The sequence below is a fragment of the Pogoniulus pusillus genome, chromosome 14 (genome assembly GCF_015220805.1).
Source record: "Pogoniulus pusillus isolate bPogPus1 chromosome 14, bPogPus1.pri, whole genome shotgun sequence".
Taxonomy (NCBI): Eukaryota; Metazoa; Chordata; class Aves; order Piciformes; family Lybiidae; genus Pogoniulus; species Pogoniulus pusillus.
The window spans coordinates 30,824,388-30,848,219 of NC_087277.1; positions in this window are offsets into that span (position 1 = coordinate 30,824,388).

Below are 23,832 nucleotides of genomic sequence, written 5' to 3' on the forward strand. Positions count from 1 at the left end.
TGGATGAGAAGCTGGACATGAGCAAACAGTGTGAATTTGTAGCATAGAAGGCAAATCATATGCTGGGCTGCATCAAGAGAAGTGTGGGGATCCTGTCCAGATCAGAGAGGGGATCCTGTCACTTTGCTTGGCTCTGCTGAGACCTCACCTGCAGTACTGTGTCCAGCTCTGGAGTCCTCATTGCAGGAAGGACATGGACCTGATGGAGTGGGTCCAAAGGAGGGCCACTAAAATGACCAGAGGATTGAAGCAGCTCTGCTGTGAGGACAGGCTGAGGGAGCTGGGGGTGTTCAGCCTGGAGAGGAGGAGACTCTGGGTGGCCTAATAGCAGCCTGCCAGTACTTGAAGGGGCTACAGGAAGGATGGAGAAAAGCTGTTTGCAAAGGTCTGAAGGATGAAGGGCAATGGGTTTGAGAAGAGCAGATTGAGATTGAATCTTAGGAACAAATTCTTTATTATGAGGGTGGTGGAGCACTGGAACAAGTTGCCCAGGAAGGTGGTTGAGACTTGTTCCCTGGAGACATTCAAGGTGAGGCTTGAAGGGTCTCTGGGTGACCTGGGCTGGTGGGGATGTCCCTGCTGACTGCAGGGGGCTGCACTGGATGACCTCTGTGAATCCCTTCTGGAGCAGACCAGTCTATGATTCTATGATTCTGTGATTCTGTAGTCAGTTGCTAGTATAAGGAGTTGTCTGAACCGTGGCAGTATCCACACCTGAATGAATGGTCTCGTTTCTAAAGGGTGGGCAAAGTTACCCTGATGGTACTAAAAAGAGGAGCTGTACTCTCTAGTGTCCTTGAGTGCACCAAGAAAAGTGTATCCACAGGAGGTCCCATCTCAACATGAGGTGAAACTTCATCCAGCAGGAGCAGGGAGGTGCCTGTCTCCTTGTGCTCAGCTTAGATGAGGCCACACTTTGAATGCTGTGTTCAGTTTTGGGCACCTCAATACAGGAGAGATGTGGGAGGTGCTGGAGCCAGTGCAGAGGAGGGCAAAAAATCTGGGGGAGGGCCTGGAGAATAAATCTGATGAGGGAGATGGAGATGGATAGTGAGCAGAAGAGGAGGCTGAGGGAGACCTCATTGATGTCTACAGCTACCTGTAAGGACACTGTGGAGAGGCTGCTGCTCTCTCTTCTCACAGGTCATTAGTGATAGAACAAGAGGAAACTGCCTCAAGCTGCCACTGGGTAGGCTGAGAATGGACATTAGGAAGAGTTTTTTCACAAGAGTGGCCAGGCACTGGAATGAGCTGCCCAGAGAGGTGGTGGAGTCACCTACCCTGGATGTGTTTCATTTGGATGTGGTGCTTGGGAATACAGTTTAGGGTGCACCTTGTAGAGTAAGGATATCAGTTAGTCATGGCGATCCTGGGGGCTTTTCCAACCTGGATGATTCTGTGGTTCTGTGAGGGTGCTGCTTGACTGGAGCAAGCAAGCTGCTCAGAGAGGTTGTGGAGTCTCCTTCTCTGAAAACTTCTGAGACTTATCTAGATGCATTCCTATGTGACCTGCCTTAGGTTAGGTGACCCTTCCAACCCCTAACATTTAGTGATTCTATGATGCTTTTCATCTCAACCAGAGCACAGTCCACACTGTGAGAAAAATCTAACAATTCTCTTTACTTTGGAAAGTGTTTGGAATGAAGATTATTTCCAGTGCAAGGTCGTTGCTGGTCTGTCGCCGTGCCTGGAGGTGTTGCAGCCAAGCCTGGCTGGGGCACGTAGTGCCATGGTCTGGTTGATTGGCCAGGGCTGGGTGCTAGGTTGGGCTGGCTGAGCTTGGAGGTCTCTTCCAACCTCCTTGATTCTATGATTCTATGAAAAGGAGTCTGGAGCCATGTGGCAGTTGATCTCTTGTTCCTAGGATCAAGCAATAGGATAAAAAGAAATAGCCTCAGGTTGCACCAGGAGAGGTTTAGGCTGAAGACTAGAAGGAAATTCTTGACTGCAAGAGTTCACAGCCACTGGCACAGGGTGCCCAGGGAGGTGGTTGAATCCCCATCCCTGGAGTTATTTCAAAGAGGCAGCCATGTGGTGCTGAAGGACATGATTTAGCACCAGCTGGGACAACCAGCCTTGGCAGGGTTAAGTAATGGTTGGACTTTGTGATGGTTTGGGGGTTACCCCGCCCCCCCACACTTTTGTATTTGCCCCAGCTAACTCAGACGGACCCTGGGAATATAGATGAAGCAATTTATTTACAGCTAGCAGAATTTACAAGCAGCTATTTACAATATATACAGTTATATACACTTATATACAGAAATATACAAAGGATAAACAATATGAAAGCACAACTCCCCTCCCAGAAACCTGAGTCCCCAGGAGGGGCTCTCAAACCACCCCAACACCTCCCCCCGGCCCTCTCAACCTTACCCCAGTTCTCAGGAATAAAAAGAGGTGCAGCCAAGAGGTTAGGGAGCAAGGTTAGTAGGAGCAGGGTTAATGAGATGTGACCAGGTCTAAGGCCAAAGCAAGAGTGAGAGACAAAATGGAGAATGTTTTCTTCTTCTTCCCAGAGTTCTCAGCGTGACTGTGAGAGAAGTAGACACAATTGTTTTTCATTTCACTGCCCGTTATCTAGTTCTGTTACCAAAACATTCCAGCTTGCTTCAAACTAGCACAATCCACCCCTTGTCTACTTCGCTCAGAGTATCGCTGAGAATAATCCAATCTAATCTAAACCAATATTTACAATAAAACAATATATACAAGTTCAGTTCACACTTCAATCAGATGTAGGTGATTCAAAAGCTCAGAACAGGGACTCCCAGGTGATGTTGGGTTCGTGCTCACGTACTGTAGATTCTATCATAGATTCTGTCAGTGTTGGGCGCCGATGTTACCTAGAACAGAAAACTCCTAACAGCTTGAATTTAAACTCTCTCAGCTAAGGTTAAATTTCTCTGTGGAATACACTGGATTTCACCATTCTCCTGCATTACCCAGTATGTATGACCAGGACCTTCAGCAGAAACCACCCCTCGGACAGGTTTCCCTTCGCCCGAAGGAGAAAATACCCAAACAGTTTTCCCTAACAGATTCTTCTCACGTACAACAGGAACTTTATCACCGTCTACTGTTTGGACCAAATCTGATTGTGCAGGTCCTGCTCTATTTACTGAACCTCTACTATTTACCAACCAGGTAGCTTGTGCTAAATGTTTGTCCCAGTTTTTCAGAGTTCCACCCCCCATGGCTTTTAGGGTGGTTTTCAGCAAACCGTTGTAGCGCTCAATCTTCCCTGAAGCTGGTGCATAGTAGGGTATATGATAGATCCATTCAATACCATGCTCTTTGGCCCAGTTTTTCACAAGATTGTTCTTGAAATGAGTACCATTGTCTGACTCAATTCTCTCTGGAGTTCCATGTCTCCACAAGATCTGTCTCTCCAAACCAACAATGGTGTTACGTGCAGTAGCATGTGGAACTGGATAGGTTTCCAACCATCCAGTGCTGGCTTCTACCATCGTTAGCACATACTGCTTGCCAGAACGAGATCTAGGTAAAGTGATGTAGTCAATCTGCCAGGCTTCTCCATACTTGTATTTTGACCATCTATCACCATACCATAAGGGCTTGATTCGCTTAGCCTGCTTAATAGCAGCACAAATGTCACAGTCATAGATGACTTGGGTGATAGCGTCCATGGACAAGTCAATTGACCTATCGCGAGCCCATCGGTACGTTCCATCTCTGCCTTGATGTCCAGATGAGTCATGGGCCCACCGGGCTAAGAACAGCTCACCTCGGTGTTTCCAATCAAGGTCAATGTCAAGATCAGAGTTGGTATCAACTTGAGCAATCTTAGCAGCTTGATCTGCCTTCTGGTTATGTTGATGTTCCTCAGTGGCTCTGCTCTTAGGCATGTGTGCATCTACGTGCCGCACCTTCACTGGAATTTTCTCCAGTCGTGCATCAATGTCCTGCCATAGATCAGCACACCAAATAGGCTTTCCTTTCCTCTGCCAACCATGCTTCTTCCAGTCCTTTAGCCAACCCCATAGAGCATTGGCTACCATCCACGAGTCGGTGTAGAGGTAAAGGATAGGCCAATTCTCACGTTCAGCCACATCAAGAGCAAGTTGAACAGCTTTTACCTCAGCAAACTGACTGGATTCTCCTTCTCCATCTTTCGTTTCTGTAACTCTCCTGGTTGGACTCCAAACCGCTGACTTCCATATTCGCTTGTTCCCAACAAGACGACAGGAACCATCTGTGAACAAAGCATAATTCTTTTCCTGATCAGAGAGATCACCATAGGGAGGAGCTTCCTCAGCACGAGTTATTTTCTCCTCTGGAGGTTTGGAACAGTCTGTGCCTTCTGGCCAGTTGGTGATCACCTCCACCAGACCAGGTCGGTCAAGATTACCCATTCGTGCTCGTTGGGTTATCAAAGCCATCCATTTAGACCAGGTTGCATCTGTGGCATGATGTGGTGATGAACCTTTGCCCTTGAACATCCAGTTAAGAACTGGCAGTCTAGGAGCTAAAAGCAATTGTGACTCAGTTCCAATCACTTCAGAAGCTGCTTTCACTCCTTCATAGGCTGCTAGTATCTCTTTCTCAGTTGCAGTGTAATTTGTCTCTGAACCTCTGTAACAACGTCCCCAGAAACCAAGTGGACGACCACGTGTCTCATTTGGAGCTCTCTGCCAAAGACTCCAAGTTGGACCATTGTCACTGGCAGCCGTGTACAGAATGTTTTTAATGTCCGGACCAGATCTCACAGGACCCAAGCCCACTGCATGGACTACTTCTTGCTTGATCTGATCAAAGGCTGCTTGTTGTTCAGGTCCCCACTCGAAATTGTTTCTCTTACGAGTCACATCATGCAGAGGTTTGACAATCTGACTGAAACCAGGAATGTGTAGTCTCCAAAATCCCACCACACCAAGAAAAGAAAGTGTGTCCTTCTTACTGGTGGGAACTGCCATGGTAGAGACTTTGTTAATCACATCCTGAGGAATGTAACGGCGACCATCCTGCCACCGCACTCCCAGAAACTGAATTTCTTTGGCAGGTCCTTTGACCTTGTCTCTCTTAATGGCAAAACCTGCTTGCAACAGAATGTCAATGATTTTGTTACCTTTCTCGAAGACTTCCTTAGCGGTTTGGCCCCACACAATGATGTCGTCGATGTACTGGATGTGCTCTGGAGCTTTACCTTTCTCCAGTGCATTGTGGATGACTGAGTGACAGATGGTTGAGCTGTGTTTCCACCCCTGAGGCAAACGGTTGAACTGGTACTGGATTCCTCTCCAGGTGAATGCAAACTGAGGCCTGCACTCCTTTGCTATGGGAATAGAGAAGAAAGCATTAGCAATGTCTATGGTTGCATACCATTTAGCCTCCTTCGATTCCAGCTCGTACTGGAGTTCCAGCATGTCCGGCACAGCTGCACTCATGGGTGGTGTCACCTCGTTGAGGGCACGGAAGTCAACTGTGAGTCTCCAGTCGCCCGTAGGTTTGCGCACAGGCCAGATGGGACTGTTGAAAGGTGAATGAGCTTTCTCGATGACAGCCTGACTCTCCAATTGACGAATCAGCTGATGAATGGGCAACAAAGAGTCACGGTTAGTTCTGTACTGCCTATGATGAACAGTTTGGGTTGCAATTGGCACTTCCAGGTCCTCTATGTCATGATGTCCCACAACTGCAGATTCATCAGAAAGTTCAGGTCTAATGGACAATTTCAATTTATCATCCTCAATCTCTACAGATGCTATTCCAAAAGCCCATTTATGACCCTTAGGATCTTTGAAACAACCTTGTCTCAAAAAGTCAATTCCCAAAATGCAAGGCGCATCAGGACCAGTTACAATAGTATGTGTCTTCCACTCTTTACCAGTTAAACTGATCTCAGCCTGTACCTTAGTTAACTCTTGAGATCCACCAGTGATTCCAAAAATAGAAATGGACTCTGTCCCTTTACAATTTGATGGCAATAAAGTACACTGAGCACCTGTGTCAACTAAAGCCCTGTATTTCCGAACTCTTGAACTGCCAGGCCACCTAATGAATACATTCCAATAGATTCGGTTCTCTCCACTATCCCTTTCCTCCTCCTGGCTGGAGGCAGGGCACCCCTAATGCTGAACATGGCATGTGGGGTGTACACAGTGATTGGTGTTGTTGCGAGAGGAACTGCAACTGTTGGAACAATTGCAGTTGCTCTCAGGAGCTGAAGAAGTGACAGCTACTTTCCTGGCATTATTGCCTCTGTTTCTGCCACTCTGCAGTTCCCTGACTCTCTTTGAAAGAGCTGAAGTAGGTTTACCATCCCATTTGTTCATGTTCTCCCCGTATGTGTCACGCAGAAGTATCCACAGTGACGCACGTGATTGCTGCTGTCTGGGTGGAATTTGTCTCCTCCTGGGCTGGAATTGCCTTGCAGGAGGTGGGCGTCTGTTCCTGACTGCAGAAACATGCACCCATTCAGATGATGCAGGAATGGTATCCTTTACCAGATTTTTGAGATCCTCCTTCAGTTCTTTCATGCCATTTCTAATGCCATTCTCAATACTATCTTTCATCTCTGTAGTCATAGTCTTTATGGCACAGATTATACCAGAATGTGACAAGCTGTCCTCAATCTGCCTGAGCTGGTCAGTGAATTCACCAACAGTGAAAGATCTTCCATTATCACTCCTTGCTAGGAATTTGCTGGCCAAGATGTTAGCATAGGATGAAGGAGCAAGCTTAATCAGCTTCTTCATGAGACCTGTTCCCAAAGGAATATCATCAGGCTCATGAGTACCATGATCTCCATAAAGCACTTCCTTCACAGCAAACTCCTTCAGAAGCTTAATTCCCTGCTCAACGGTGTTCCACTTCTTGGCAGCCCATGGCAAATCATCTCGGGAAGGATATCTCATAGCCACAGCCAACAAAAGGCGTGTCCACAAGCTAACCCTACCAAGAGGACTTGCCAGGTGTTTGTCCACTCCACTCTCCTTAGTGAGTGGTCCCAGCTGCTTGGCAGACTTGTCTCCTACCTGCAGAGCATTAGCACCAATGCCACGGCATCTCACTAGCCAGCTTAGGATTGGCTCACCTGATTCCCTTGTGTATTCCTTCCTAACTTCCCTGACCTCTCTGAGTGGATCCTTGGAACCCTGGATGTCATCTTCCTCCTCCTCTTCCTGTTGTTCTGGTGGTGCCGGGCCTAACACAATCTTCCTCATAGCATTCCTAAACTCATTGGAACCATCCTCTCTCCTGGCAGCTAACCTCACAGTGCTCCTCTCACTTAAGTATTGTTGTCTCAGCACATCTACAAGGTCTCGCAGACTAACTGCCTCCTCTTCCTCCTCTTGCTGCTGATCACCAGAGGTCCCCTCTCTTACATCCTCCTGTGAACCACTCTTTGTCTTAGCTTTTGCCTTAGCAGGTGCCAGAAGGGCCTGAGCAGCAACAGACTTGGATGTGTCTGCTGGAGGATTTGAATCCTTAGGAGTCTGACCTGAAGGGTTTGAATCCTTAGGGGTCTGACCTGGAGCTTGTGAGTTCAAATCTGCCTTGCTTTTAACAGGAGGATTTTGGTTCTGGTCTGCTGGCTTGGGGTTCGAATTGGCTGAGCTGCTGTCATTAGGATTTGGACTGACTGGGCTAGCGTTACCAGCACTAGCAGGATTGTTTGCCTGTCCTCCTGGGATGCCTGCCAAACCTGAGGTGTTATCATTTTTGCTAGGAACATTCTGATTTTGGGTACCTGCCTGTGCTCCTGGGGCTCCTACCGAATTCTGCCCGTTTTTGTTTTTGTTTTTGTTATCAGTGTTTACGTTAGTGGCGGGAACACTGGCTGTGTTCCCAGCACTTGGAGAAGGAGGGGCAGAGGCTGGCAAGGGGGAAGCCGATAACTGTGTTCCCTTGTTTTGCTGTGAAAGAGACTGCTTCTGAGACACAGAATTTTTCCTAGCTCTTACAGAAGCTGGTTTTGAATTTTTCACAAATAATACCAAAATTAATATGAATATTAAAATCATGAGGCAAATATTAAAAATTGTGAGAAGAAAAACAGTTTTACACGAGCATGTACCTAGGCAAACAGTTGGAATTCCTGTCTTAGGCTGAATAACTCTCATTAGAGCCATATTTAAAGCAGAATTTCCATTGATTGTCACATTATTGACCAGAGCTCCTGTAATGTCCTTGGTAATATTCTCAGAGATATTAAAACCAGCATAACCAAGAATCAAATCACCCCAGCTCCAGAACATATCTGAAACCTTAGCTTTAGCCTTATTATAAGCCAGATCAATGAAATAAGCAACAATTTGACCTTTTAACCAACTAAATACCAAGAAAACAAAACCAGACCAGAGCAATGCACCAACCAAATACAATAGCTGCTTGATTAGCTTCATCTTAATTCCCAGAGCTAATTTCCACTCACTGAAATATCTAGCCCCACGTTGGGCGCCAATTAAAAAATGTGATGGTTTGGGGGTTACCCCGCCCCCCCACACTTTTGTATTTGCCCCAGCTAACTCAGACGGACCCTGGGAATATAGATGAAGCAATTTATTTACAGCTAGCAGAATTTACAAGCAGCTATTTACAATATATACAGTTATATACACTTATATACAGAAATATACAAAGGATAAACAATATGAAAGCACAACTCCCCTCCCAGAAACCTGAGTCCCCAGGAGGGGCTCTCAAACCACCCCAACACCTCCCCCCGGCCCTCTCAACCTTACCCCAGTTCTCAGGAATAAAAAGAGGTGCAGCCAAGAGGTTAGGGAGCAAGGTTAGTAGGAGCAGGGTTAATGAGATGTGACCAGGTCTAAGGCCAAAGCAAGAGTGAGAGACAAAATGGAGAATGTTTTCTTCTTCTTCCCAGAGTTCTCAGCGTGACTGTGAGAGAAGTAGACACAATTGTTTTTCATTTCACTGCCCGTTATCTAGTTCTGTTACCAAAACATTCCAGCTTGCTTCAAACTAGCACAGACTTGATGATTTTAAAGGTCTTCCCCAACCTGTCATGCTATGATTCCATGCACAGAACTTCATCCAAACCACTGAAGCTCTCAGCAGAAGCTGTTTCTTTGAAATCTCCTTTAGCAGACCTAGAATTGTCTCCCTTTGTCTCTGTGCACACAGATATCAAAACAGGTATAAAGTGCCTGCCTCATTAATGGAGTGCATCTTTTGAACCATAATTAGTTAACCTGGGGAAGGCTGTTTGCAAGGCTCAGATGGAAATAGAATTGTGTTGTTATGATGAATAATTAATTTTGCATGCCTGTGTGGGACTTCACACTGCCAGAGCCTCACTGATGATCATGGCAGCCACATGGCTGGGCACATTAGCTGCTGCAAGGATGCAGTGCCTGGGGATTGTCTGAACAGATCATAGAATCTCCATGTTGGCTGCAGTAAATGGCATGGCCTGGTCTGAATATGTGGGGGCAAAAGTGAAAAGCCCTTTGAAAGCAAACCAGGTCATACTTGTTGGGCAAGGTGTTGACCCAGTCCATGTAACTTAGCCAAAAGCTTCAGCATCCAGAGGATTGCAACAGAAGTTTGATGTAAGGGACTGTTTCAGCAGACACAGTTATTTTCTGGGCAAACAGAGCACCCATCTTCAAGAAGGGAAAAAAGGATGGTCCCAGGAGCTACAGAGCAGTCAGTCTCTGTGCCTGCCAAGATCATGCAGCAGATGCTTCTGAAGGCTAAGGCAAATGCAAAACAAAGCAGAGGTGATTGGTGGTACCCAGCAATGGCTGCACCAAGGGCAAATCATGGTGGCTTTTTATGATACAGTCACAGCAGTGGTGGACAAAGGAAGGGCAACTGACAGCATTTACTTGGACCTGAGTAAGGCTTTTGACTCTGTCCCACAGGACATCCTGGTCTCCAAACTGGAACAACACAGACTGGGTGGGTGGAGTGCTGCTGGGTAAGGAACTGGCTGGATGGTGGCAGGCAGAGAGTGGTGATCCAGGGCACAGTGTCCACCTGCAGAACAGTGCCACTTGGCTCCCTCAAGGGCCAGTGCTGGCACCAGTGCTGTGGAACATCTCTGTCAGTGCCATGGGCAGAGGAATTGAGCTCACCCTCATCAAGTGTGCAGATGGCACCAAGCTGTGTGGCACAGGTGACTTGCTAGAGGGCAGGAATCCATCCAGAGGGAGCTGCACAGGCTGCAGAGCTGTGCCCAGGCCAACCTCAGGACATTCAACAAGGCCAAGTGGAAGGTCCTGCACCTGGGTGGGTGCAATCCCAAGCACAGCTCGAGGCTGGGTGGGGAAGGGCTGAGAGCAGCCCTCAGGAACAGCCCCTGGGGGTCTGGGCTGATGCAAAGCTCCACAGGAGGCTGCAGGGTGAGTGCAGCCCAGACACAACCCTGTGCTGGGCTGCAGCCAGAGCAGTGTGGGCACAGGGCAAGGGAGGGGATTGTGCCCCTTGGTTCTGCTCTCCTCACACCCCACCTGCAGCCCTGGGGGCAGCTCTGGAGCCCCCAGCACAAGCAGCACAGGGAAGTGTTGGAGGCAGTGCAGAGGAGGCCACCAAGATGCTGAGAGGGCTGCAGCAGCTCTGCTGTGAGGCCAGGCTGAGAGAGTTGGGGCTGTGCAGGCTGGAGAGGAGAAGGCTTGGAGGAGACCTTGGAGTGGCCTTGCAGGATCTGCAGGGGGCTGCAGGAAGGCTGGGGAGGGACTCTGGACAAGGTCTGGGAATGCCAGGAGGAGAAGGAATGGGTTTGAAGTGGCAGAGGGGAGATTCAAACTGGATGTTAGGAAAGGGTTCTGTGGAGTGAGGGTGGTGAGACACTGGCACAGGTTGCCCAGGGAGGTTGTGGCTGATCCCTCCCTTGGAGGTGTTCAAGGCCAGGTTGGATGAGGCCTTGAATGGCCTGTTCTAGTGGGAGGTGTCCCTGCCTATGGCAGGGACTTGGATCTGGATGATCCTTGAGGTCCCTTCCACCCTAAAGCATTCTGTGATTCTGTGCAATGAAGAACTGAAGCTGGGCTGCCTTGTTATGCCTACGGCATATTGAAGCAATGAGCTCTGCTGGCCAGGAGGGCCAATGCCATCCTGGGATGCATTAGAAGGGCTGTGGTTAGTCTGTCGAGAGAAGTTCTCCTGCCCCTCTACTCTGCACTGGCGAGGCCACAGTTGAAGTATTGTGTCCAGTTCTGGGCCTCTGAATTCAAGAAAAACCTCAGGGAACTGCTTGAAAGAGTCCAGTGCAGAGCCACAAAGACAATGAAGGCAGTGGAACATCTTTCTCATGAGGAAAGCCTGAAGGATCTGGGGGCTGGAGTTTGGAAAGGAGGAGCCTGAGAGCTGAAATCATTCATGTGCATAAGGGTGTGCAGGTGAGTGCGAGAGGCTGGAGCCAGGCTCTGCTGGGTGATGCCCAATGATAGCACAAGAGGCAATGGTGGAAGCTGAGGCATGGGAAGTTCCATGGAAACATGAGGAAAAAATTCTTCCCTGTGGGGATGGCAGAACCCTGGAACAGGCTGCCCAGGGAGGCTGTGGAATCTCCTTCTGTGGAGATATTCAAGAGCTGTGTGAATGTGTTCCTGTGTGATCTGCTCTGGGTGGTGCTGCTCTGGCAGGGAGGTTGGACTGGACCAGGGGAACTTTCCCTTTCTGTTTTTAACTCTATGTCTTAATGCCTTTTCCCCCCTCCTTTTTGTTTTTGCAGTGCACCTGTTTGTTAAAATATCCAGAAGGGGATACTTTCAAAATACAAACCAGGAACTTCTTAGGCAAAATTAGTATTTATCTGCCTTCCAGCTGGTGTTCTTTGGGTAGTTTATCACTTACAGGTGCTGGGACTGTGATACATTGATTTCTCTTTTGGAGCTGGCAGAAAATCTAACTTTGTTTATTCAAATAAATTAAAGAGTGGTGATTAAACCTTTCTAAAGACAAACTGCTTCTAATGGATTTCAAATCTACCTCAGCCTTTCTTCTCTGCTTTGTGACACTGTGCTAAAATATCCTTGTTTGTTTGTTTGTTTTTCTTCCTCCTTTTCTATAAAAACTTTAAGTTAGTTGCATTAGTGACTGACCTGAAATTCTGGAACCGAGTTTCATGGGATGAGATTTAACAAGGCCAAGTGCAGGGTTCTGCACTTTGGCCACAACAACCCCAAGCAGCACTACAGGCTGGGGACTGAGTAGCTGAGAGCAGCCAGGAGGAAAGGGAGCTGGGGGTACTGATAGATAGTAGGCTGAAGATGAGCCAGCAGTGTGCCCAGGTGGCCAAGAGAGCCAATGGCATCCTGGCCTGCATCAGGAACAGTGTGGCCAGTAGGACAAGGGAGGTTATTCTGCCCCTCTACTCAGCACTGCTCAGGCCACACCTTGAGTGCTGTGTCCAGTTCTGGGCCCCTCAATTCAAGAGAGATGTTGAGGTGCTGGAACATGTCCAGAGAAGGGCAACAAAGCTGGTGAGGGGCCTGGAGCACAAATCCTATGAGGAGAGGTTGAGGGAGCTGGGCCTGTTTAGCCTGGAGAAGAGGAGGCTCAGGGGTGATCTTATTACTGTCTACAAATACCTGAAGGGGCATTGTAGCCAGGTGGGGGTTGGCCTCTTCTCCCAGGCAACCAGCAATAGAACAAGGGGACACAGTCTCAAGTTGTGCCAGGGTAGGTATAGGCTGGATGTTAGGAAGAAGTTCTTCCCAGAGAGAGTGATTGGCATTGGAATGGTCTGCCCAGGGAGGTGGTGGAGGCACCGTCCCTGGAGGTCTTCAAGAAAAGCCTGGCTGAGGCACTTAGTGCCATGGTCTGGTTGACTGGCTAGGGCTGGGTGCTAGGTTGGACTGGATGATCTTGGAGGTCTCTTCCAACCTGGTTGATTCTATGATTCTATGATTCTATGATTCATGTGTTTCACAACCTTGGTATCAATCTACCTGAACTGTCAATTCCCTAAACTTCATATAATGGTTCAGTTTTGGGGCTCTCACTCCAAGATGAACATTAAGGGGCTGGAGCAGGTCCAGAGAAGGGCAACAAAGCTGGGGAAGGGCTTGGGAGGAACAGCTGAGGGAAGTGGAGCTCTTTAGTCTGGAGAAGGGGAGGCTGAGGGGAGACCTCACTGCTCTCTACATCTCTGAGAGGAGGTTGCAGCAAGGTGGGCATAGGTCTCTTTTCCCTAATAGCAGATGACAGAAGGAAATGGCCTGAAATTGTGCCAGAGGAGGATCAGGTTGGAGATGAGGAAAAGTATCTTTGCTTCAGAAGTGCTCAGGGATTGGCACAGGCAGCCGAGGTAGGTGGTCCCCATCCCTGGAGGTGCTGAAGAACCATGTGGCCATGGCACTTGTGGACCTTTTTCAGTGGCCCTGGTGGTGTGAGGTTAACAGCTGGACTCGATGATCTTGGAGGTCTTTCCCAACTGAAGTAACTCTGTGATCCTATGACCCTGTGATTCTGTGTCCCTGTCCTTATTTCTTCATTCCTGACTATTTTTTTGCTTCACACAAAGTTGTTCCACGGAGAGCAGACAGCTGTGATGGCAGCAGGACAGTTCTTCATCCTTCCCTTTCCAACTTGATATTGGTTTTGGTATTGACTAACTTGAAAAACAAAACCAAACCCCGACATTGCATAAACTACAGCCCAAATTCCACCCTTTGGAGTACATAAAGCAAATAAAATGCTTGTTTCACAAACGTTTTGTATCATATAAATTAAAAAGTGATTGGAATACAGGAGCCCATGAGCCTTTGGGTTTTGTGACCTCTGAGTCATCCGAAACACAATTTTATTGCCTTGAGGTGCACCGAGCTGCCGTAAACTACTTCCACGAGGTTGCTCTCCTGAAGAGAAAGGAACTGCAGAACTGTGTGGAGAATTTAGCCTTAATGCAATTTAATTGCAGTTTAATGCAATTTGAAATGCAGCCCTGCCAATTGCGGTGCATGCCTTTGTCATTTCTGCTTCTGGCTGCTGCTAAGCAGCACTTTGATTATTGCAGAGGGAAAATATTCAAGCCTTACGCTACGGCTGCGCAAGCATTGATTAAACTCGCCGGAGCTCACCGGGGCTGACAGGGATTCAAAGGAGGAAATGTAAAACTTGAAGGTACAGCAGCACAGTGACATTTCACTCTATAAAGCTGCCAATATTTTAATCCTGCACGTAAATCATTTTCATCAGCTCAATTCCATCTCTTAATTTGTGTGGCAAACAAAGTATTGGATTGCATTATGTTTAATAATTAAGAATGCTATATCAATTTCCATACATTTCCAGTTCCCCAGCAAGAACCAGAGTTAACATTTTTAGCCTCAATGTGTTTGCTTTACAAAATAGGCATGATTAAGGATTAGGTCTAATTTTCATGCCGTGACGAAGCAAAGTTTCGTTATTTGCTTTTACAGAACCTTTAGTTTCTCTGCTTAAGTGATGTCTTCGTCAACGATCATGTTGTATTCATTTAGAGTGATGATTGATATGGTAATAGATACAGTGTGATTGAAAGCAACCTTTGTCAATAGGAAGGCCAAACACTCAAACAGTGTATTGGTCTGAGTTTGCTCATTATTGGAGATCTTTCATAGTCATATTGACTTGCTGTCCAAATGTTGTTACTTACCTGATGCTTTCATTGTTTAAATGGTATAGACGCTGCTATTGAACATGACTTTTCCCAATATTTGTCCTAAAATACACCCACGGCTCAATTATCCCCTGAAAGTGCTCGCAGCTCTGTTTTCCAGGGCTCCACATGGTATTTGATACACAGCAAAATTTGGTGGCAGAGGAAAGCAAACTCCCATGGTGGGGATGTTAATGCAGTGTGCACTCTTCTGTGACTTTTGTGACGCTAGAAAAAGATGGAAAGTGTGCCTGGTCCAAAGCGCTTGCTTTGTGGCTGTGGAAGGCCACAGAATCCTCCCTCTTGTGCAAAGAGTACTCAAGGGTCACAAAAAACATCACTGCTTCCTTCACATGCAGATTTTGCTGTAAAAGAGGTCTTCTGCTTTGCTTAGAGACTCATGTGCCATGGTCTGGTTGATTGGACGGGGCTGGGTGCTAGCTTGGACTGGGTGATCTTGGAGGTCTCTTCCAATCTGATTGATTCTATGATTCTATGATTCTGGCCCTTCGGACTCCCTCTGTTCCTAATCATGTATGAGATGTGGTCACAAATTGTGGCCTAGATTTGGATGTTAGATCATTTCAGGAACACCAGGCAAATGCAGTCCTCTTCCCTCTCATTGTACTTTGAAATTTAGCAAGAGAGAAGGCACCACCAAGCCCCTGAACAAAATCCTTAGCAGTGTGGTATAAGCTAAGAGGGAATTTGTTCTGCTAAGGCAGAAAGTCTTTGTGGGACCTTGGGGATGGATTCTGCCTTACGACTTTTGGTGCATCCCTAAGAAGCAGAAAAAGGTCTCGCTGGGAGAACAGTGAACTCACGAGGTAGATGTGAGGTAGTTTAGAAGTGATGCATGAGCCTCCTCCCTAACAGGGTGACTACCATGCTGAAAAAATAGTATGACTCTGTCTTTCCTATCTTGGCTGTATCTTCAACGAGATATCTTCCCTATCTTCCCAGAAGTCAAAACTTTCTTCTGTTAACTCCTTTGCTTGGCTTAAAAGGTCTTAAAGACTTTTTCATTTAATTTCCCCACTGCTTGACCCCACCAAGTGGCTACTTCCATTGTAGGTCTTCCCAGTGCTGTGGTAGGCCTCACAGGACCAAACCAGGCTTATCCATGTCCTGCCTTACCTAGGCATGTTTTTCTGCTCCACCAGAGAGGCAAGCGCGGGAAACAGACACAAAGTACCTGGAGCCACTGAGTCTGGCCTGCCCAGGGCCCTGTGCTGTAAGGCACACACACTTAGCTTGTGCCTGCCTAATGCAAGGCCTGTGCTGTTCCCAAATTAGGGAGAAGCAAGCCTGTGGCTTTGCCTAACATGGTAAGGTTTGGCTAACTGCCATCCTGAGTGGCCATTCTGTGTCCAAAGGGCAGTTAATCTCAGCCCACAGTGACAAAAGGAGATAGGCAGGTGAACAACCTGCTTTTGCTTCCCTGCTTTGCTCCCCTGCTCTGTGCCTGCTCTCTCTGCTGTGCCCAGCCCTGCTGCTGCTGCACACTGCCTTAGTGCTGCCTGCTGACCTCCACTGCCGCCAGTTACCAGCAGCAGACCCTGGATGCCTGCACACGATCAGCCTGTGTGGGCAGCTGACACCATGCTGAGACTGCACAGCATCTGCCTCTGCACCTGAAGGTCCTGCCTAGAATCCCTGGACATAAACACAGATGGTCCAGGAGCAGCCAGCAGACAAGGGCAGAGATTGGCTGTGTCCTGTCCCCAGAAGCCAGGAAGATTCAAGCCTCAACGTCCAACAAGACAGCATTTGGGCACTGTCTGGACTGTGGCCAGCCCCTGGGAGTGGGTAATAACAATAATCTGTGAGTAAATGCCCAATGCCTCTTTGTGATTCTCTGCTGCCTTCTGCCACAGAGCAGAGAGAGCTTGGGCCCAGCTCCTGGGCAAGCAGCACGTTGGCCACAAGCAGCATTTGACCACTGGAATAGTCTCTTCCAGTTCAATCAATGTCTCTATATTTTGCTGGTTAAATTGGCTGCAGATATTATGCAGAGAATGTTTCCATGGCCATGTAAGAACTGAAATATTATTAAAGTTAGTGGTTGGGGGTGGCAGAGTTCTGAATAGCAACAATAATAAACAATATTAATTTTGGGTCTGACATTAATTAATTTCCCCTCCACAACACCCAGGTGCCTTCTGTCCCTTGAAATCCTACTCCAAACTAAGATGAGAACATAAAGGCCTTAACCTTTGAGATAGGAATGATAAGGAAATGGTAAAAAAGCACAAAAGCTGTTGTCTTTTACCACAGGATAGCTTATTCCCTGAATAAGGTTGGAAATTGTATTGATACTTGAGAATTTACTATGGCAGGTGATTGAGAGTGCCACTCACTCTAGCTGCCTTTACAGAGCTCCAAGCTCAGCCAGCCCAACCTAGCACCCAGCCCTGCCCAACCAACCAGACCATGGCACTAAGTGCCCCAGCCAGCCTTGGCTGCAACGCCTCCAGCCACGGCCACTCCACCACCTCCCTGGGCAGCCCATTCCAATGCCAATCACTCTCTCTGACAACAACTTCCTAACAACATCCACCCTGAACCTGCCCTGGCACAGCTTGAGGCTGTGTGCCCTTCTTCTGGTGCTGCTTGCCTGGCAGCAGAGCCCAACCCCACCTGGCTACAGCCTCCCTGCAGGCAGCTGCAGACAGCAATGAGCTCTGCCCTGAGCCTCCTCTGCTGCAGGCTGCACACCCCCAGCTCCCTCAGCCTCTCCTCACAGGGCTCTGCTCCAGGCCCCTCCCCAGCCTTGCTGCCCTTCTCTCAACACCTTCCAGCACCTCAACATCTCTCTTCAGTTCAGGAGCCCAGAACTGGACACAGCTTTCAAGGGGTGGCCTGAGCAGTGCTGAGCACAGGGGCAGAAGAACCTCCCTTGTCCTGCTGCCCACACTGCTCCTGAGCCAGCCCAGGATGCCATTGGCTCTGCTGGCCACCTGGGCACACTGCTGCCTCAAGTTCAGCTACTCTCTGCCAGCACCCTTAAGTCCTGCCTGGCTGCTCTCAGCCACTCTGAACTCAGCCTGTAGCATTGCTTGGGGTTGTTGTGGCCAATGTTTGCCAGTATAGACAATATTGTTAAAAGAGCAAGAGGGTTGTTTGTTAAGAATCATTTCATGTGAGTGGAGACAAGTGGCAGAAGAATGTAAATTGTGTGATACAAAAGAGGGGGATATTTTTGGAACAACCTAACCCCTACTGAACAACAACCACAGAAAAAAATGAGGCAGTGGAGGAAGGACTTAATATATTAGGGAAGTGAGCCTGAGAGGGAGTCTTTCCAGAAGGAAGGATTCAAAACTAGGATCTGCATTGGGAATAACAGATAATGGAGGGAATCAGAATTTAGAATCATAAACGTCACAGAATCTGAGGGGATGATGGCTTGGAGGTCATAAATAGGAATGAGGGACAGGATGTGGAAGAGCAAGGGGTAGTGTGGGAGAACAGAGGTGATCTGATAGAAGCAGCACAAGATCTTGCTGATAAATGGAGTGAGCTGCTCCTGAGGTTTTTCTTTACTTTCCCATTTAAACAAATAAATCCTTTGCCACATGATGCAGTTCTCTTCCTCCTGCAGCCTCTTAAATTAACTTGAAAATGTCTCACTCTGTGTAGGAAAAAAAGGAGATTATTCCAGTGAAAATCTCAGGAGTATAAGGAACAAAGATTTCTTTTCCAGCAGAAGGAAAGATAACTTAATGTCTGCAGCCTAATGAACCAGAATTCAGCTTTATGCATTTAATGAAAGTGAAGGAAAATTAATCATTTTGTAGCTGCTTACCTGTCTGGAATCCATTCAGCTCCACCCAGATGCTGATGCTGCCAAAATCTTTTTCCTGGTGGTGGACAACTATAATTTACTGAGTGTAACAGCTCTGTTTAGTGCCCAAAATGAATAGCAATATAAACCCTAAAGGAGAGATGCACTTCAGGGAACACTGATCATAATATACAAATAACTACTTTCATAGAATCATGGAATCAGGCAGGTAGGAAGAGAGCTCCAAGCTCAGCCAGTCCAACCTAGCACCCAGCCCTGCCCAACCAACCAGACCATGGCACTAAGTGCCCCAGCCAGGCTTGGCTTCAACACCTCCAGCCACAGCCACTCCACCACCTCCCTGGGCAGCCCATTCCAGTGCCAATCACTCTCTCTGCCAGCAACTTCCTCCTCACATCCAGCCTAGACCTGCCCTGGCACAGCTTGAGGCTGTGTCCCCTTCTTGTGACCTTAATAAGTCACTTCCAACCCAAACCATTCTATGATTCTATGATAAGCCACACACACACACACACACACACATATATATATATATATAATTCAGGGGCAGAAGAACCTCCCTTGTCCTGCTGCCCACACTGCTCCTGAGCCAACCCAGGATGTCATTGGCTCTGCTGCCCACCTGGGCACTGCTGCCTCAGCTTCAGCTCCTCTCTGCTAGCACCCCCAGCTCCCTCTCTGCTTGGCTGCTCTCAGCCACTCTGGCCCCAGCCTGTAGTGCTGCTTGGGGTTGTTGTGGCCAAAGTGTAGAACCCTGCACTGGGACTTGTTCAATCTCATCCCATTGGCCTCTCCCCACCCATCCAGCCTGGCCAGGTCCCTCTGCAGGGCTCTCCTACCCTCTAACAGCTCCACAGCTGCTCCTATCTTGGTGTCATCTGCAAACTTACTGATGCTGGACTCAATTCCTTGGTCCAGATCATCAATAAAGATATGGAACAGGACTGTGCCCAGCACTGATCCCTGGGGCACACCACTAGTGACAGCTGCCAGCTGGATGTGGCACCATTCACCACCACTCTCTGGGCCTGGCCCTCCAGCCACTTCTTGACCCATATCAGAGTGAATCTGTCCAAGCCAGGAGCTTCCAGCTGTGCCAGGAGCTTGTTGTGGCAGAGGGTGTCAAAGGCTTTATGTACACCAGCATTAAGCAGGGAATCTCAGGGCTTGTTTGATGTTTGGTTGCTTGTTTTTTCACCAGAACAGTGACATGGTAATTTATTTAGTGTACATATGCATAGATTTTTGGGGGTTGCACCTTCTAGCTGGTTGTATGACACATACAACACATAAAATGTAGCTCAAATTGCTGCTTGCTACAAATTAAGCCAAAGAAGATCTATGTGTGACCATCGTAAAGCTGTCAGCTGAGCTTCCATGGATGGATGCATTTATTTCAAGCCATTCCTTTTCATTACAGTTGCTTCAACTCTGGAATTTGTTTCAGAAGTGCTTAAGATGGGAGTGCAGGCAGTTCTGACATAAGTTCTATCCATAAAGACCATGGTGAGGCAGTGTGAGGCTCAGGTGTGAGATCTGTATTTGTGAAAATGTTCCACCACAGCAGAATCATAGAATCACAGAATGGTTTAAGTTGGAAGGGACCTCAAAGATCATCCAGGTCCAACCCCTGCCATAGGCAGGGACACCTCCCACCAGAACAGGTCACTCAAGGCCTCATACAATCTGGCCTTGAACACCTCCAGTGGAGGGTAGCCACAACCTCCCTGGGCAACCTGTGCCAGTGTCATACCACTCTCAGTGTTAAGAACCCTTTCTTAACACTAGTTTCAACCTCTCCTCTACCAGTTCAAACCCATTCCTCCTCGTCCTGTCAACAGTCCTTCCCCAGCCCTCCTGCAGCCCCCTTCAGATACTGGAAGGCCACTCCAAAGTCTCTTGGAAGCCTTCTCTTCTCCAGGATGCAGAGCCCCAACTGTCTCAGCCTGTCCTCAGAGCACAGCTGCTGCAGCCCTCTGATCATATTCATGGCCCTCCTATGGACTCCTTCTAACTGTTCAGCATGAGGGTGCTGGAGCCTGCAGCAGGCTGCCCAGAGAGGTTGTGGAGTCTCCTTCTCTGGAGACTTTCCAAACCCTGCTGGATGTGTTCCTGTGTGCCCTGCCCTGGGTGATGCTGCTCTGGCAGGGAGGTTGGCCTGGATGGCCTCTGGAGGTCCCTTCCCTCCCACAACATTCTCTCAGTCTGTCCTTAGTAGTAGTTCTTTCTTCAAATCTCCCAGAAGGATGAACAGGTTTTGGGTTGCTTTGCTTTGGTTTTTCTTCAAAAGTTCAAGCAGAACTGTAACAACTTTAGGAAAGTGGAGAGCTGCCTGTGGCTGCTCACACCTGGGTGCTTTTCACAAGCTACATTTGCATTATTCCTGAGGAGGAGTTTAAAGTCCTAAAACTGTTCTGTGATTCTGGTATTTTGTGAAGTGGGAACTGCACCATGCAGAAAACTACCTGTGGGACATCAGCGTCCTAAAGGGATTACAGAAGAATAGGGGAGCAAGTACAGAGGAGACAGAAAGAATCTTTGAGAAGCAGGAAATTCCCAGAGGAAGCACAACTTTTCCAGGGTGTTGGTACACTTTGAAGCAAATATCTTCCCCACATGTGACTTGGAGATGACACACTGTAGTTAGAGACTCATCATGCCTGATGTGCAATGCAGAGGTGCTTGCTTTGATGAACAGGGATTTGCTGTCTTCAATCCTCTGTACTCAGCACTGCTCAGGCCACACCTTGAGTGCTGTGTTCAGTGCTGGGCTCCTCAAGTCAAGAGAGATGTTGAGGTGCTGGAAGGTGCACAGAGAAGGGCAGCAAGGCTGGGAAGGGGTCTGGAGCAGAGCCCTGTGAGGAGAGGCTGAGGGAGCTGGGGGTGTGCAGCCTGCAGCAGAGGAGGCTCAGGGCAGAGCTCATTGCTGCCTGCAGCTGCCTGCAGGGAGGCTGTAGCCAGGTGGGGTTGGGCTCTGCTGCCAGGCAAGCAGCACCAGAAGAAGGGGATACAGTCTCAAGCTGAATGTTAGGAGGAAGTTGTTGGCAGAGAGAATGATTGGCATTGGAATGGGCTGCCCAGGGAGGTGGTGGAGTGGCCGTGGCTGGAGGTGTTGAAGCCAAGCCTGGCTGGGGCACTTAGTGCCATGGTCTGGTTGGTTGGGCAGGGCTGGGTGCTAGGTTGGGCTGGCTGAGCTTGGAGCTCTCTTCCAACCTGCTTGATTCTATGATTCTATGAATGGCAGCCACAAGACACATCACTACCACTAGCATTCAGAGGCTAATAGCTATAATTGCCCTGGATTTTAATGCCTAGGCACATACAAGACAGAAGCAAATCTTCATCCATTCGTGCCCTCCAGCACCAAATCCTTACTGCCTGTGCTGGTTTGTGCTGCCTGTGAGTTTCAGACTGAATCCTGCACATCAAACTAACATATCACTAAATATGTACCTTACCCCAGACTTACTTCTCTGAGATTTATGCATATGGTGTAAAGAAGCAGAGGAAGAGGATTTCTGGATTTCTTCCCTGGTTAAAAAGGATTTGAGCTATTCAGAATATCTGAGAACAAGAGGAAGGGAAACAAAAGGGAAAGCAGCAAACTATAGGGGCTGAATTCTTTATTGGAAGATGTATGTTCAGCAGAGAAAACTAAAGCTGGGAGCATTCACAGAGTGCACACACAGAAGTGACAGCTCTTCTGCTTGTTCTCTGTGTCAATCAGTTTTAAGGCAGGTATCTTGACTCCGTTAGTGCAGTTTTAGGGCTTTAAACTCTTCCTCAGGAATAATGCAAATGTAGCTTGTGAAAAGCACCCAGGTGTGAGCAGCCACAGGCAGCTCTCCACTTTCCTAAAGTTGTTACAGTTCTGCTTGAACTTTTGAAGAAAAACCAAAGCAAAGCAACCCAAAACCTGTTCATCCTTCTGGGAGATTTGAAGAAAGAACTACTACTAAGGACAGACTGAGAGAATGTTGTGGGAGGGAAGGGACCTCCAGAGGCCATCCAGGCCAACCTCCCTGCCAGAGCAGCATCACCCAGGGCAGGGCACACAGGAACACATCCAGCAGGGTTTGGAAAGTCTCCAGAGAAGGAGACTCCACAACCTCTCTGGGCAGCCTGCTGCAGGCTCCAGCACCCTCACACTGACAAAGTTTCCCCTCCTGTTCCTGTGGCACCTCCTCTGCTCCAGCTGGCACCCAGTGCCCCTTGTGCTGCCCTTGGCCAGCCCTGAGCAGAGCCTGGCTGCGTCCTCCTGACATTACCTGAGGGGAGGCTGTAGCCAGGTCGGGTTGTTTCCTTCTCCCAGGCAAGCAGCACCAGAACAAGGGGACACAGCCTGGAGCTGTGCCAGGGCAGGTCTAGGCTGGATGTGAGGAGGAAGTTCCTGGCATTGGAATGGGCTGCCCAGGGAGGTGGTGGAGTGGCCGTGGCTGGTTGGTTGGGCAGGGCTGGGTGCTAGGTTGGGCTGGCTGAGCTTGGAGCTCTCTGCCAACCTGCCTGATTCTATGATTCTATCTTAGTGTTTGATTTCCTTTGTAGTTTAATGCAAACAGAGAAGGTGAAAAAAAAGCTAAGGATGTCTCCATGGTCTTCATGTTTTGCTCAGGCTTCTGGTTTGGTGTTCCTTTAACATTGGCCTACTTACCATTAGGTGTATTTTGCACTACCTGCATATCCTGCTTGTGGCTCACTGTACCTGGTTCCCTTTTTAATTTGTCTGAGCTTGTCTTATCACCAGAGATGCAGTCTGTTATTGATTAAATAATTCATTTAGCTGTCCCCAAGATGACAGATCTGCTTATTGTCACCAGAAAGTTGATATACTACACTTTGTTTACAAAGGTTGTCCAACAGTCAGAAAGTAATGTATAGCTACAGCGTGTTTATGGATTTTACATATGATGTGCATTTCATTAACCATTGGATCCGGCCAGAAATGCGTATTTATCTGAGAAAAATTGAAATTGGCACTAAGATAACTCACATTTATTGGCTGTGCTCACGGGGAAGAGAAACAGGAAAAACTCAGGTGGTGAATTAGCTTATGAAGCTTTTAAAAATCTCCTCAGGTTTGCTAAGGCCTCAGGTTTAACTCCTTCAGCACTGCTCTGGGAACCACAGAATCATAGAATCACAGAACTAAGCAGGTTGGAAGAGAGCTCCAAGCTCAGCCAGTCCAACCTAGCACCCAGCCCTGCCCAACCAACCAGACCATGGCACTAAGTGCCCCAGCCAGGCTTTGCTGCAACACCTCCAGCCACAGCCACTCCACCACCTCCCTGGGCAGCCCATTCCAATGCCAATCACTCTCTCTGACAACAACTTCCTCCTCACATCCAGCCTAGACTTCCCCCAGCACAACTTGAGACTGTGTCAGGAGCCACCTCACTGGGGGCATTACAGCATACTGCATGCAGCCATGGGCACAAGGCAGGTTTGCTTC